Below are 12,835 nucleotides of genomic sequence, written 5' to 3'. Positions count from 1 at the left end.
TTGATTTTATGTGATGAGATAAGTAGTTTTACATTATTGAGTTGCATGGTGTGAGAAGGAAAAGAGAGAATGCTATGGAATGTTTATAGATGTTAGCTACTCTGCATGTTTTTTGTGCTGTTTGATCTAAGAATGCTGTAGCCAGGGAAGAATTGCATTCTCTCCGATTTCTTGTTTTAACCAAGTTTCAGCTGCAACTACAATGTCATAGGTTCATAGGTTCAAAGATTAGTACTAGGCTAACTGCCCTTTTTGGGCCATTTGAAGCCTAGCCAATTACCCCATCTGAGAATCAAGCTCTGCACCTTGTGCCTTAACCATTATATCATCCTCCCACCCGCTTCATCTGTATCAAGATTATATCACCCCAGATGGGATTTGAACCTACAATCCCTGGCTTAGGAGGCCAATGCCTTATCCATTAGGCCACTGGGGCAAATACTTCTAAGAGTTATGGTTAAAGATGTGTGGACCACAGATAGATGCATGGGTCTAGGACTGCATGGGTTGGAGAGTGTATCTGGCATTTAATGGAGGTCTGTTACTTCTGTGCTGGGATGAATATCAATTACTATGATAGTAAGAAGAGAGACATTTACTTCTGTTTTTGTGTTTTAAGTCCAGTTTTTTGACTTAGGGGTTTATGTTGGATAAAGGGAGTGCATACAAAAAGTGGGGGTTTTATACTAAAGTCACTGTGAGCTACATTCTGAAGTCTGACCTTGTTGGTGGAAGACAGCAAGAATGGAGTTGCTGGAGAAAGGGGCTATGTGTGTGTTAGAAGTATGAGTTGGTGTGCTACTAGTATCTGTATGAATGACATTCATACCTCTCAATCTCTACATGCAAGAAATCTGGACAAAGCCAAGCTTAATGGGAGTGGGAACTAAGGCCCAGAAGCACGGACATTTTTTTTAAGTAGTTATCTTATATATTTGCTAGAACAACAGGTTTTATATTAGTATGCATTTTCTGAAGGATATGAAGTCTAAAACTCAAAAGTATGTCATTATTTAGTGACTTTTCCAGAAAATCACAAATTTTGTAAGAGACAGCCCAAAAGTAAGAGACAAAAATCTGGACATTCTGTGAAAATCTGGACAACTGAGAGCTATGGTGACATTGGAAAAGGGAATAAAAGACATAGTACACAGGTGTGGCAGGACATGTATGTCATCCAAAGAAGAAAAGGTTAAGGTGATAATTAGTCAGGTGAGTAGTAGATACTGTTGAAGGTGTAGCTATGAAAGTTTTAAGTAAACATAGATTGGCAGATAGATGGCTAAAAAGCAGACTGAGAGTAGGGTTTTTGATAGTGGGTTTACTGGCCACTGAATGAAATAAGAGGAGTATAGTGTGGGGAGGAGATGAGGGAGGAGAAGTGGCATTAATCATTTAAGACATAGTTTGATTTTGGCTAAGAATGTTCCTGTGTTTATGTGACTGGTGTTTAGAGTAAGCTGATTAGTAATGGATGTGAGTAGAGAAGTGGTTATGTCTTGGTATAAATTAAATGAAGCAGTGTAGTGTATGTTGGACTATGAGGTGACAAGGTGGTTACCGCTGGAGGGAGCATGACATACTGAGTAGTGATTGGTTGAAGAGAATGTTGTAATTGTGTCTTTGTAGTTAATGATTAGTGTTGATTGGCTACTAGGGAGACTGGGGTTTAAGTGTAGTAGAAGAGAGGGTGGATTGGAATTTGGGGTAGAGTATCACAGAGACTGAACAGAGTTGGTTGTCCATAGTAGAAGACCAAACTGTATTAGACATGATCTATTGCAGTCACTTCTCAAGGAAGTGTACTGACAGAGCTAGGTTACTGTAGAAATGAGATTTAACCTTGCTTACAAGGGAAATAACACCAAAAGTACATAGATGAAGAGGATATTTATAATTACACTGGGATACATAAAGCTCAGGACAACCAATTACAGCTATGACTGCACCTTTATTTAGCTATTTTATAGGTTCCTAGATACATACTAAAATAGCCACTGGAATCCAGAGCTTACATAAACAATCCTGTATTGGTTTTGATTGAGTGCGCAGTAGCTTGGTAAGAGAAGTTTTTATTTGAATTAATATTTTATTTTTTACCACTGTTTTAGGAAGTAAAGAATAACTTGCAGACAAGATTTACTCTGATTTATATTTTGTTGTTTTACCTTTAATTTTCACTGTTAATTGTTAGAAAGAGATAGGTTTCAGATAAGCAAACTGTAGCCATCCCAAGGGGCTAGTCAGATAAAAATTCACACAGATTGTAGAAAAGACAATGCAAAGCTTATCTAAACAATCCTGTCTTGGTTTGTGATTTATTGATCTTTACTGTTAAAAAGAGGTGCAACTGCGAGTGATAGTGAATCAAAGAATTACAATTTTTGTGTGACTTTCATTAAGATCAGAGCTACGACTTAATTTAAAGCTGTATATTATTTGTATGATTTTTCTCAGAGTTGCCGATTTAAACGCTCTTTGACTTATATGGAAACTGATTTATAGTATTCTTTTCTTTTAGAATGTTGTATTTATTTGCAGCTGAATATAGATTCCTTAAATGAGTAGGCCATTAATGATTTATCTAATGCACCGATACCTTGAACAGTGTAATAAATGCTATATATATATTTAATGATAACACTTGATAACATTGGTGATCTGTTTGTCATGTCAAAAGTTGGATGATTTGGTTACCGTTATTAGTAGTGTCTTGACTTAATGATGACAATTTCACTTGTGCAATTGACACAGCTTGGATAACTGTTGTTACAAATATTAATGACTGACCCGACGAGATAAATAGCGTTAGGCAAAGAGCAAATAGAACACATTTAGGAAAGGAAGTGTCTATTGCCTCTATGGATCACTCAACCTCTATGAAACAAGATAATGTCACTGACAACTTTGGAATTCTAGATACAAGTATTCAGTAATCTAAGGATTTGCACAGTATAGAAGGAAATAAAAAAAAAGGAATAAGTTCACAACAAATGAGGAAGAAGATGAAAGTGATAAACGTCTGTAAAGCAAACTGAATATATACTAAAAAGGGCACTATGTTGTTATATAACACACAGATTACAGAGAATGATAACGCTTCTTATCAGTAAACCTTCACTCTACAGATGAAGGCATCATTTTTCCAAAAGGGAAGGCAGAAAAAATAGGCAAGGGGCAGTTTAATAGGAAGAAATCAAAATTGATCATGGAAGGATCGAAGAACACTACTGCAAGAAAAAAGAGGAGAAAGACAGACACTGACAACATGGCTAGAGCTGTGGGTGTACAATGCCAGATGGATGGGAATTGTTTGCTTGCAAATGTAATGAGCAAGGAAAACAGTGGGATTAGTAAGACTAATGTTTTGTAACAATTTATAAAACAGATATTACTGAATTTGAAGCTGAAGATTCGTCAGATCTGGTCAGAAAGTTATTCTTGTAATTGAAGATTCAATTATTAGAGGAACTGAAACTTACATTTTCAGGGAAGATAATGAACAGTGAATAGTGTTATGCTTGCCAGCAGTGAAAATATAGGATGTGAGGCAGGCCTTAGAATGCCTTAATGTAAGGAAGTATAGATCTACTTTTATTCATGCCGATGCAAATCATCTCATTCGCTAAGAGCCTCTGACTGTCAGTAGGGAACTTATAGCCCTCTTAGATGATATAGCTTGTACTGGTGTTAGGCTATATTTTTCATAGATAACATATAGAAAGGAGAGTCAGGTCATAGTGAATGAAAATATTTTTGGGGTAAATAGCTACATGAAAAAATGTCTCATTTTAAAAAATGGAAAATTGTAGAGCATCTCAGCCTAATTTTGGGCACATGTGTTCAGACAGGATGGTGTGCATGTGTGAAGATCAAGGAAGAGAATTTTTGCAGCAGATATTTTGCAATATTTGATAAACACAAGGCAGTATTTTTGCCAGGTTGAAGATTTAACAGTTCACAGATAGCAACATGCAACATCTAATGCATCTCTGATGGTTGTTAATGTTAGGGGTATTAACACTAAATTTTTGTTGTTAGTTTTTATTATTATTATTATCACCATTATTATTATTATTGGAAAATATACTACGTTCCCACAAGATTGATGTTATTGTTTGTGAAACACAGTTAAAAAAGTGACTGGAAACCAGTTCGGTCAGTGTATAAATGTTTTTCCTGCAACAGACATTATAACAAAAAAAAAATAGGCCTAGGTGTTATGTTATGTATTAAAGATAATTATGAGAACTGTGACTACTACATTTTCAATTATAACACCAATACCATAGATTCTGCAGCTGTGACAATAAACACTACCGCGGAACCTATAACAATTGTGGGGAGTGTATAGACCACAAAAGTCAAGTGCTGATGACCTAGAAGAATTCATACATTTCTTTTATGAAACAAAGGAGGGAAGAATAATAGTAGAAGGGGACTTAGATTTACCAAAAACAGACTGGAATAATATTGATTCAATATTAGTAAGGAAATTATTTGCAACATATGCTCAAGTGCAACAAGTGCTAATGACTGTAAAAAAAGACTGTCAGGGAATGGAACATACTAGACAATGTTTCTTAAAAAATTACTGTTACTTCATATTAAGTTTCACCACTGTTGATGTGCACTGATCATGGAATTAAAAAGGTTAATGTGTTGCTGGATAATTCTGCCAAACTGAAATCTAAACAATGCACAGAAGGTTAATAATAGATTGTATGGAAGGAAAACAGTCACTATGTCAAATTTAATTTTAGTGATGCATTCAGTGGAAAAAACTGTAGAATGAATGTGAAAAGTTTTGGGAGAGAAATTATTTGAATGCAAAAAATAAAAAAAAATGTTTAACATCAGAATCTAGGGAGACAGCATCAGGATGATATATTTCCATAAGAACAAGATATTTGATTAAGTTGAGGGATGAAAATATAAGAAATGGAAAAAGGTTGAACTACAGCTTTGAAAAATGAAATAAACAAGCTGGGCAAACAAATTATGCAAAGTGTGAGACAAGATCAAGAAAAATTTGAAGAAAATCTGTGTAAGGATATTGAGTATAAGGGGCTAATAAGTTTTCCTAGTGACATCCAGGAAACTTCAGATACTAAAACAAATTAGATTATATTGAAAAAGAACTATGCAAAAACCAGATCCAAACAAGCACAGTGAGGACATGGAATTACTAATAATGTCCTGAGAACAGTTCTGTAAGCACTTACAGTACTGCTATATTTATTATTTGCTAGGTTGTGTAAATAAGGGGACATTCCTCAACACTGGAGACATGCACTTATTAAACCGGTCTTGAAGGGAAATGGAAGTACAACAAGCTTAGAGTCATACAGGCCCTTAAATCTACTTTGATATTGTGGGAAAATAATGGAGAAGGTAATATCAGATATGTTATTGTCAGAATTGCAAAGGTTGGGAATCATCAGACAGCCTGTGTAGATGTATGTAACAGCATGCACATGTTTAAATTAGATCTATTACCATCTGTAACATGACGTTCTATAACAGTATAATAAAAGCTGTTAATGAAAAATTATGCTGTGTTGTAATTTAAATAGATTTAAATTTAGCCTTTTACAGGGTCATACACAAAACACTGATCAATGAATTAGAGCAACTAGGTATCGAGATACTCTTGATAAATTTTGTAGATAGCTGCAGGATTTACAAAAAAGGATATGGCAAATATCATACAGCAATGGTACAGGTGAAATTCGAGGTTACAGTCAGACCGACCTACAGGGTTCTGTCCTAGGCCCATACTTGCTTAGATTGTATCTTCCAGACCTATCTCTTCCATCTGAGTTATTTTACACTCTGTATGCAGATGACTTAAAATTGTGTAAACTGATTATATATCTAACAGATAGGGCATGTCTGCAAAATAACTTGACTAAATTGGCCATTTGGGCAGAGGAGAATAATATGCTGATAAATACATGTAAGTATAATTGGATTTGGGAGACATAAAGTGAAGGGTGAATATTTAATACAGTACACAGTGATTGAAACTGTAGATTTGTTTATGACCTGGGTATACGGGTAGATCCAATTTTGTTTTTTTTAATCATACCAACCAACTGGTTAATGCTAGTTATAGAACTATAGGTTGTATGAAAAGATTTATAAGACTAGTAAACTAGAAATGATGGCATCATCATTTGTTGATTACATTAGATCCAAACTTGATTATGGAATAACAATATGGAAAACTTATAAGAAGCCAAACATGAGGAAACTGGAAAGAGCACGGTAGAAGTATACCAAGGTCATCCAAGGATATAAAAAATTAAGTCATTATGAAATTGTACGGTGTTTCATATAGGTATTTAAGAGGAGACCTTATACAGGTATATAGGGTATTTAAAGACAACTACATCTGGGAAAGTTTGGAATTATTAAAATGTAGTAGAGAATTATCAGACATCCTTTATAGAATATGGGGGGGGGGGTCTGAATGGAGAGATGATATGTAACCAAGCTAAGGAGAGTAGTATTGCTGAAACTGAATTTATCCTCAAGTCATGGTTAGGACCTTCATGAGGTGGACCCTGTTTTTCACAAAATCTCATCAAGATGACACTGATATATAGACTGCATTTATATAGCTTATATTATGGACAGAAGTAGGTCAACAATTAAAAAAAAAAGATTGCTGGATCCACAAGACCCCCGATAAAAATGTGTTCAATCCTGCTAAGTGCACTGGTGCCAGGACTAGAAAAAGTGACAGTGTAGAATTCTCAAAATATGGAAACATTCATAAAATGGGGCCAGGCCAGGCCCAAGGGGGAGGATGCTCCCCATGCTTTACAAGGAAGTAGCACTCCACAATAATCACAAAAACTGATAGGCCAAAGAAGAGCTATAAAGGTGATACAGTGGATCATTGAGGATAAGAAGGAAATTATGTATTCTTACTATTATGCAAAAAGCCCAGATTTGATATGGTGCAATATTTATGCAAATACGAAAACCATTTTAATCAATATAAAGAAGGCAGCCCCAAAGATATTTGAAGAGAAATGCAGGCTAAGGCATCCAGATATGGAACATTTCACAACAAAAAAAATAATACCACAAAGATAGAATGTAGAAAAGAAGATTAGTAAAGTAGAGATTAAAAAAATAAAAGTTGAAGTTATGGATTGCCTGGAAGTGAAGGATTTAGTGTAGAAGGTCTAACACAGGTTACATTATAAAATGATGGAATGTGTCCCTAGAGTAAGGAGAAACAGGAAACTTAGCAGACCTCTGAAGAAGAAATATAGACATGGGAAAGAAAAGGAGATTTAATATGGTGTATTATAGATGCAAAGCAGAAAGCAAAACTAATCAGTACAAAAAGAGCAGCACCAAAGTTATTTGAAGAGAAATACAGGCAAAGGAATCCAGACATGGAAAACTTTACAATACAAAAAATAAGAAGGCAAAGAGACAACCTAGAAAAGGAGATTAATAATGGAGAAGTTAAAGGAATAGAAACTGAGATGATGGAGTACCTGCAAAGTGATGGATTCAGTGTAGAAAGTCTTATTCAGAAAGTACCACAACAGGATAGAGGAATGAACATCCAAATTAAGGGGAAACCAGTGGAATGGGAAGCAATTGGTCAGATACCATATAAAGATATTTTGGAGCCTTCCACAGGAAATCAGTATAAACATTCACTTGAAGCTTTACAGCAAGAGATGGAACAGGAATCTGTGGAAACTCTGATGCAGTCAATGTTGAGGAGATAGGACAGTGAGTTTTCACATGACAATGCAGCAGATGGCATGGGATGAAATTGAAGAGAATGTGCCACAACAAGATGCTATAGAACTTTCTATAGAATGCCCGCAACAATGGAAACCAAAAAAATGTGTCCTCAGTTTAGAAGAAAATGATCTAAGAGAAGAGTTGCTTGATTTGGTAGAGATGGATAGACATATTAAGATCAATGAAAGAAGTAGACTGCAGAAGGTCAATAAAATCCAAAAAGTTAGAAGTTTGATAAAACAAATTAACACAGTAATTATGATTGTCCATAGAGATCCATGCGATATAACAGAATTAAACAGGATATATTGCTGCGCAGATAAATTGATAATTGATAAAGTTCTGCCACAATAACAGAGAGTAGTGAGGAAAAGTAAGGGGAGAAATCAAATACCATCATGGAAGTATCAAAATGTGAAAACTGTAAAGCAATTGAGATAAGAAGTGTCAGTACTGGAGGAGTATAGAAGAAAGAACAGATCATCAAAAATACCTAGAAAGATAGATGTGATAAAGGCAATGTGCAGTATTAGAACAGATCAGGCTCTATCATGAAATATCGCAAATAACAAACTAAAATCTCAGCACCAAAATTAGAAGATACATAGTTAAATATAAAGGAAAATACAAAATAATCAATTTATTGATGAACCAAAAAAGTTTTATAGAGAATGAGAAAGTACAGTAAAAGGAATTGATAGACCACCAAAAAAAAAGAAGAAAGAGATACATTTTGGAGAAGTATTTATGAAGATCCTGTGGATCATAGCAAAGATGCTAAATGGATAGAAGAAGTAAAAGAAAGAATAAGAAGTTTAAAGGTACAGGATATGAAATGGGATGAAGTAACAGCCAGACAGATTGAAACAAAGTTAAGGAAAGCCTCTAATTGGAAAACCCCAGGCCCAGATGCGGTATCTAACTTCTGGTTAAAAGTATTAACATCCTTGCATGAAGATTTAACTAAGAGTAAGAAATATTTATATGCACACCCCAAACAGACACCAATCTGGCTAACAACAGGAAAAACAATGCTGCTACTTAAGAGTGAATTTCCAAGCTACCCTAAAAATTATAGACCAATAACTTGCCTTCCAACAACGTATAAACTATACACGGGAATTGATGCTGACAGAGTTTATAGTCATTTAGAAGAAAACTCAATTATGACAATAGAACAAAACTGCAATAAAAGAAAGTCATATAGAACAAAGGATCATTTGTTGTCAAATAAAGTTATAGTGGAGAATTGTAAAAAAGTGAAGAATCTAAGTATGGCATGGATTGACCACAAAAAAGCATCTGATAGTATCCCACATTCATGGATAAAAGATTGCTTAAAATGTATAAGATACACCCTACATTGATCGAGTACATTACAGTGACCATGAGACAATGGCAGATCACTCTGCAATTAACCCATGATAAAGGACAAATTATTATCCCAGGAATAAAAATACAGTGGGGATATTCCAGCATGGCTTTCTTTCACTGCTGCTATTCTGTCTTGTTCTTAACCCATTAAGCTGTCTACAGCGTAGGCCATGGCTATAATTTTGCTCCTAGAAAACAACAGTGTAAAGACCTCTCATCTTCTCTTTGTTGATGATTTAAAACTGTATAGCTCATCAGATGAAGAATTGAAAGCACAACTGCAAGTTGTCAAAACTTTTTCAGATAATATAAGAATGTAATTTGGTCTTGATAAATGTGCAAAAGCAGCCTTTAAAGCAGGAAAACTTTCAGCATCTAGAAAACATCAGTTTGGGACAAGAATGTGATATAAAAGAACTTGAGCAAGAAGGACTGTATAAATATTTGGGAATTAATGAAGGATCAACAATAATACGAGAACAAATGCGAATAAAACTTAGGGATATTGTAGAAGACTTTAATCCCGAAAACAGCATTGATATCTAGGAAAACAATTCAAGCTATATAACAAATTGCACTTCCTGTCCTAACATATAGTTTTAGTGTGATTGATTGGCCTGAAAATGTGTTGGATAGATTAGACTGGAAACCAGAAAGGATACTTCATGCACACCAAATTATTTATAAAAATCAGTGCATACCAAGATTATATATTCTCGTTCTGAAGGAGGTATGGGCCTCCTTGAAATTGATTACATTTATAGACCTGCAATCATGGGACTGCACACATATCTGCTGACCTCACAAGACCAAAACATAGTGACATTTTTGAAACATGAGGAGAATACATCTAAGATAACTTCCCTGCTTAGTCTAGCAGAACCATATTGGTGGCGATCAGGAATGGAATTCAAACCAGAAGTAGATAAAAAACAGACAGCAACTGAGTGTGTCAAAAAAAGAAAGAGTATAAGGTGAAGGATCAGATGAGAAAGCAAGAAATGTGGAAAATGCATAAATATAGTTGCAAGTACAGAAAACTTCTGGAAGAACCTCATGTTGATCTGGATCAAATGCAGGAATGATTAAAGAGAGGTGAATTCAAACCAAGAGATGAAAGGTTAATATTGGTGGCCTAAGATAGTGGATTACCTACATGTTGGTTTACAAAGTCCAATGAACATGTGGGAGAAACAGCCAAATGTAGGTTTTGTAAAACAGAATTGGAAACAGTTGCACACATTGGTTGTGACATACTAATGGCAGAAGCACTGTATACTAAATGGCATAACAATGTGGCAAGACTCTTGCACTAGGGACTGTGCAAACATTATAGTTCTGAAGTGGCTGAAAAACACTGGAAACATGAGCCACAAAGCATCATAGAAAATGATGAAGTGTGCGTCAGATGGAATCACCCATTACCAACAGTTCAAAAGCTAGATGCTTGAAAACTTAATATAGTGGTCCGTGAAATAAAGACAAAAGTAGTATTGATAAATGAAATCACCACACCCAGTGACTACAGTGTCTTGCGTACATAGAGGGACAAAGTCATAAAATAACAGGATTTGCAGGCAGAAATAAGAGCAATGTGGAAGAAAGATACACAGACAGTTCCAATAGTGGTAGGAGCAAAGGGTCTTATAAAAAAGAATCTACAAGTATATATGGATATGTTACCAATAACTGTAACTCCATACGAATTGCAGGAGTCATTACTGGGCACATTGCGGGTGCTGTGTAGAGCACTTCTGGCTGACATCAAATATTAAAATAATACTAATTTCATGAAAATTTATCATACTTTGACTTAAGAATGGGGTCCATTCCAATCATGGAATTAGAAACCCAAAGGATTTGGAGAAATTAAAAAGGCAAGATTTTATAGGAATGAGAAGTGTACGAAGTGGTTCGTAGAGAGAGCAGCTAATATATGGAATAGACTGCCAAATTATATTAAAAGAAGCATTAGTTTAGAATTTTTTAAGAATAGTTTAGACTCTTATTATGGGAACAACTGTTTTTGGTATATTGTCAGGCTAAAATGGCATTGATGCCTTTGTTTGAAATATGTGCATATATGTATGTATTAAAAACCTAGCCAATTTTCCTTTTAAGGTGAGAATCAAACTCTGTGCCCTATATCTGTGAAGTAAACACCTTAAATATTGTACCAGAACTTAATCCAATGAGAAGGTAGTAGAAGGTAGTAGATATTTACAGTAAGCCTTAACATGCACTACGTGGCTTTATGATGTTCTCAGACAAGAGATGCTGTAACAAAAGGAAATACTGCCTGCCCAGCCATCTGGAATTTTGTAAATTATTATATGTCATTTGGGAATATTAATGTGATTTATATAGAAGTGTGACAGAAGGAGATACTGCCAGCCCAGCTATCTGGAATGTCATTTGTTTGCTCAATTTTTTTATTTAATTTTCCAATAACAATAGAGAAAAAAAAATAATTTTACAATTTAAATGACAAATTGTGATAAACTATGTACAAAGTTTACAAAGGCCTCAAGAGCAATAGAGAAGGGAATAGCAAATAATATAAACATATAAAGAAGGTTATACAATATTCAACAAATCTTGCTTCCAATTTGATTAATTTGATCAAAGTATATCTGGATTCATTGTTTTAATAAGAGAGAGAACTTTCTACCAAGGATTATTAGTCCATTTTCTAGGAAAAATTCTTAATTCGTTAGCTTTTATTTCCACTGATGCTACTTCGTCCAATAAAATCATGAAGTCTTCGAATGTTGGAATGGAGGATGATTTCCATCATCTTGTAATGCATTTTTTGGCTACTGCCGAAATTGTCAGTTATATGTCATTTGTGAATATCAGCAGGATGCAATTGCTTGTGTTACCACTATATTAGAACTGTATGTTGTCTGTATATCAAGCTGCTGGTACAGACCTGTGTGTGTGTGTGTGTGTGTGTGTGTGTGTGTGTGTGTGTGTGTGTGTGTGTGTGTGTGTGTGTGTGTGTGTGTGTGTGTGTGTGTGTGTGTGTAAAGTACTGAGTTTAAGAATGTGTCCACAGTGTACCCTACTGGGAAAGAACAGAAATGTATATAAACTATTGTACCTGTGTAAACTTATATGTTTTAACAGTGGGAACTAGAACATTTTATTTATTTTATTTATTTTACATTTGTTTAACAGGATAGTCTGACTGGACACAGGTCCATTTACAGCGTAGGCCCGGGGAGAAAAGCTCCATAACATTTTAGTTCTAGTTTATAATGTGTTCACAAATCAAATGTTCAGACATAGATTCTGTACAATTTCTATTATGTTCAGAACATTTCAATAAGTTCAGTCCTCAGATGATCAGACATAGATTATGTACAATTTATGATAAGTTCAGCACATCAAATGTTCAGGTATAGATTATGTACAGTTCACAATAAAGTTCAGCAGATTGAAATAAATTGTTGCACATTGTCAAAACAATATACTATATATATCAGACAGTGAGAGTAGAAATTGTGGTCAAAAGAGATATGTTTGAATGTTATGTGATGCATGGGCATATCCATTTATTCATGAGGTGGGCTTCTAGAGAGTTTTTAAAGATATTGGGTGATGTGGCTGAGGTAAGATTAGGGGGAAGGTCATTCCAGTTTTTTGCTATGCTATGAGAGAATAGTGCTTGTCCTGTGTA

The 12,835-nt window shown here is 34.9% G+C and overlaps 1 protein-coding gene and 1 non-coding gene across 2 annotated transcripts in view; one reads left to right on the top strand and one right to left on the bottom strand.

Moving 5' to 3' along the window:
- Positions 1-12,835, top strand: part of LOC122815911 (glutamate receptor ionotropic, NMDA 2D-like) — a 1,415,655-nt gene that overhangs the window by 452,131 nt on the left and 950,689 nt on the right. The window lies entirely within an intron of this gene.
- TRNAR-CCU lies at positions 364-436 on the bottom strand. Its single transcript has one exon. It is a non-coding gene; the product is annotated as a tRNA-Arg (tRNA).

The sequence above is a fragment of the Protopterus annectens genome, chromosome 1.part1, assembly GCF_019279795.1.
Source record: "Protopterus annectens isolate FY-2018-M chromosome 1.part1, PAN1.0, whole genome shotgun sequence".
NCBI lineage: Eukaryota > Metazoa > Chordata > Ceratodontiformes > Protopteridae > Protopterus > Protopterus annectens.
This window is presented reverse-complemented; position numbering and strand designations above follow the sequence as displayed.